This window comes from Primulina eburnea, unplaced genomic scaffold (assembly GCF_022965805.1).
Source record: "Primulina eburnea isolate SZY01 unplaced genomic scaffold, ASM2296580v1 ctg811_ERROPOS3073944+, whole genome shotgun sequence".
Lineage (NCBI taxonomy): Eukaryota > Viridiplantae > Streptophyta > Magnoliopsida > Lamiales > Gesneriaceae > Primulina > Primulina eburnea.
The window spans coordinates 544,623-549,296 of NW_027331580.1; positions in this window are offsets into that span (position 1 = coordinate 544,623).

Sequence of the window (4,674 nt, forward strand, 5' to 3'; positions counted from 1 at the left end):
GTCAAAGATTTCAGCGACTGGAAGCCTTTGTTTCAAAGCAAATGGAGTTACTACAGATCTCCTTCAACACTATTACTTCAAGCATCACATCAGATGTCAAAATTCTCTCCCTTCACGTTCAAAAGCTAACGGACAAAATGGAGGTATTTGACAAAAAGGGGGAAAACAGCTAAAGAATTATCTGAATGAATCAGATTATTATCAACTGATGTTATTTTCTCCAACTGATGTTATTCTCTCAGAATTTATATTATCTACAAGGAATTCTGTTATCTTATGATTCAGTCGTATAATCCATTATCAACAAAGAGCTGAGTCAAATCTCTTGGTTTTGTCAAACACCATAAAGGGGGAAATTGTTGGAAACTGAATTCTGGAGTTTGACAAAACATAAACCAATCAACTAAACCAACTAATACATGAAAGAATATTCGGCAGCTGAACATTCAACTAAAATCAGTTGACACAAACTGATCAGTTGATAACTGATTAGTAAAACATTCAGCCGAATATATTAAAGCTTCTCGACTGAAAGATACCTCGGGAAAGATCATTCAAACAGACAAAAAGACATATCAGACAGCAACTGAATGTGGAAAGCCGCACTGCATAGAACAATGTGTTTTGGCTATCAAGATTTATACGCCGTCTTGTGATAAATGATGAAGCGGCAATCAAGAACATTGTCCAAGAAATAATAAAGTGGCAATCAACGGATACGAGAATTCAAAATTACCGTTGAAAGAGAAGTCTATAAATATGACAAAAGAGCAGTTGACAAAACAACGCTATTGACCAATCTTAAACTTGCCATTACTCTGTCAAAATCTCTGCTCACTCGTATCAGATCTATTCGTAGCAATCAAGGCTACACATTGAGCAAATTAGCACTGTGAAATATTGAAAATTCAATTAAGTGCTAAGTTCAGTTACTTACAGAGATCATTGTATTATACTAAGAGTTTCAGTTCAGGCAATATATAAGTCCTAACTGAAGTGGGTCTGTACAAAGCGTTGTACTCGATCAAAGTCTTTTAGTAAATATCCTATCCTTGAGATAGAAGGGGTGACGTAGGAGTTATTCAATTCTCCGAACATCCATAAACATATCGTGTTATCTTTACTTCAGCTTTTCATTTTCAGTTAGATATTCTATCTATCAAACAGTTTATTTTCCGCAACTGCTTATTCAGTTTAACTGGTTGATATTGACTGACGGGATACTTAGTTCAGTTTGTAACAAGACTAAACTATCTTTTTCGAAAAACATTTAAATTCCTATTAGTGTTTATTCAACCCCCCCTTCTAAACACTAATTAGCCAATAACCGATCCTAACATAAACGATAAATGCAACACAATGTGACAAAACATGACATGAAAAACAAGTAAAATCCACCTATATCACTCACTCTATAAATACACGATAAGGGGCTTAATGCAAGATTGATGTTTTCTTGCACAAAATACCCTTCCCAATTCCATATAATAACCCACGGCCACTTCATTGAAATTTTGAAGAAGATTTTGCTTGAAAGAAAATTAGATTTGCTTAATCATAGATTAAGAATCCATAATATTTGATTGAGAATCAATTAGTCAAATAGCCAAATACCCTGATTTTTGAATGATAAGGCTCTCGGCCACAACAAAGAAAAGGAAATTTTTTTTCCTTCTTTTGGGTTCTTCCATCGGCGTGTTCAATCGTGACACCATCTCCGTCTTTTGGAAATTCGGTAACTACAGTCTCAATACATAAATCGTTTAGATTTTCTAGTGCAAACCAAACGAGGAAGACAGTCTTCGATCGTGGACCTAATTAAGCGATCAAATTTGAAGAGCTGTTCGTAGGGATTTACAAGAAGGGCTATATCCGCCTAAAAATCGGAATAGTTTGGAGTCCAGCGTTAAGAACGCCAATGTATAATTTTAAACACCCTATGGAAGTTTTTTAATCACACGACGCCCAAGAACAAAAATAATTTAAACTTCCACTGCGTCATGAGTGCGAGAATATGATGTCCCAACAAAACTAAAACTTTGAAGTGAGCTAAAATTACATGTACACTATATATACTAATTAAAAAAAAAATTGAGACCCGACTTACGCCTACCCCAGTCTTTGGGGTGGCTCCGTCTCCGGTACGTGGAAGTCGCCGCCTCGGCGTACGATCAAGCCACACTGTCGATAAGAGGTGGTGCGGTGGTACTCAACTTCCCGAGGGAGGACGTGAAGGATTCGCTGGGGGAGCTGGAACCGGTTTGGAGGGCGGGTGATCGCGCATTCGTTGAGGAATAAGCGCGTGAGGAAAGAAAGCAGGATACGGTGGTGGTGTCGTAGGATTTGGGGATTGGGTATTTGGAGGCACTTTTGAGACCGTTAGATTAGATTGCGGATGCTGTAAGTGTGAATTTCATAAAAAAAAAAGTAAATTAATTAATAATAATCTATGCTATATCTTTTACTATTTATTAAATTTAAGCATATTAGAATAACTGTTTTTGATGTCTTTGGTCTGTTTTTTGGTTTCTCTATTTTGCCCCTATTTGATATCAAAATTACATTTTTGTTTTTTTTTTAATTTCAAAAAACATTTTTGTTTTTATTTTTTTTATTACAATTATTCAAATAGCACTTTAGTACCTCGATAATTTGTCAAATTTCATTTTAGTCCATAAATAATTATAAAAAAAATTGTACACACACGCACCGCATGTGCAGAGTAGCTAGTATTACATGGTGAATTTATAGAATAGAATTGATTATAAAATGGTGCGTGGTGTAACATTGGATTTTTAAGTAGGGGGTGGTCAGAAAATAGTGTTTATGAGCTTCTCATTATACATCACGAATTGCTTTGCTCAACTTCAATAGCTTATTAAATTTATTTGGTAATTCTTTTAAAAAATCTTATAAACTGTGAAAATAAATTGTTTTTAAAAAAATTGGGTTATCTCAACTTATTTTTAAAAATCTCATTTAAACATTTTTAAATACCAACTTATTTTTATTAATTTTCTCATATCTCAAATATACCCTTGTATAATAACAATAATAATAAGACTAAATAAATAAATAAAAATCACAAGATTGATGATAATAATGATAATAATAATAATATTAAAACCAGTGTTTTCACAAGCTGAACGGGGCGATTGGTTCGACCGGTTCTATCAGTATGATTAATAATTATTACATCTGTGAAAACAATATGATAAAAATAATTATTGTATTATTTTTATAATATTTTGTGTTTTTTGTATTTATTATAACTTTTAATATCAAACACATCAACATTTTTAAAATTTATTTTTTTATTTTATTTTTAAAATAAACTATTAAAATTACTTTTAAGCTTTAGGAATTCATAAATTGTTTTAAATAAATTTAATCAAACATTATCAGAATTTAGATGGAGTTTTGACGGAGCTCGTAGATTTTCCCAAACCGTTTATATTAGCTGCATAATTTTATACGCTAATTTTTTTTTTTTTATTTCCATAGATTTCAGATGTCTTCTTTATTCACGTATATACTTAACAAAAGAGCCACAGTTTATCAATAAGGAATTTTGATCTCTCTTACATAAGATTTCGGAAAAGCTTCTTCCATCATCGTTTTGGATTAATTTAGACCTAATGAAAGGAATGATGGGATATATCTAAACGAACAGAACAAACCAATCAATCATTGGCATGCCAGATCACTCAACTTTATTATACATTTATATATATTTATTATATATTATAATACAGAACATCTTCAGTGCTGCGTCAAAATTTCACTAATTTCTCACCAGCAATGTACCCATCAAACCATAGTAACCCAGTCCCTGGTGATACCCCATAAGAGCTCGGATCGATAATCCAAATCAGGGTCAATCTTCCAGAAAAGCTCATAAGAAGCCTGACAGGTGAATGCCTGGGACACATCTTCTCCTTGGGCTACCAAGTTTCCGGGACGTTTACTATCCGGGCTACCTCGAGAAATGCACATCACTCGAGTGCATCAGTATGGACTACCTTATGCTTGATAATACTTACTGTCAGAACTACATGGATTTGGCGTGTTAGAATAACTTGTCAGAAATAGGGAATGGACAACCATATTACTATAATTAGCAGGTGAGCATTGAAAACAAGGTAATCGTGTGATTTTCTACTATAAATAGCAGGTATATATTTCATTGACAGGATTTTGGAATTTGGTATCTTCGAGCACTCACATATATCCTCACATATATTTCCATTTTCCTTCATCTTCAACCTGCTGAATTAAGCATCGGAGCGGCCACGTCGGACACCCACCGATGCTCATTCACGAGTTCATTTCCTTGTTTGCAGGTTACAGTTGAAGCAATTTCCCTAATTAAAAACCCTTATCAGATCCGGTGGATTGCCCCGACCTTACTCACCCAGTTCACCCGGATATCATCATTGGCTCCGTCTGTGGGAAATTGAGCTCAAGACGAAGACATGGCTCCTACAAGAAGGACAAATCAAGATATTTCCCAGGTTCTTGGAGATGATCCACTCATCTCTACTCAAGGTGGTCTTCCTGCTACAGGGCTTCCACCTGTTATTACTTTATCTCCGGAAGATTTGGCTCGATGCAATGCAAAAGGCAGTAGCAAGGAGGGCCCTTTCTCATCATGCTACACAACCCGAAAAGGAG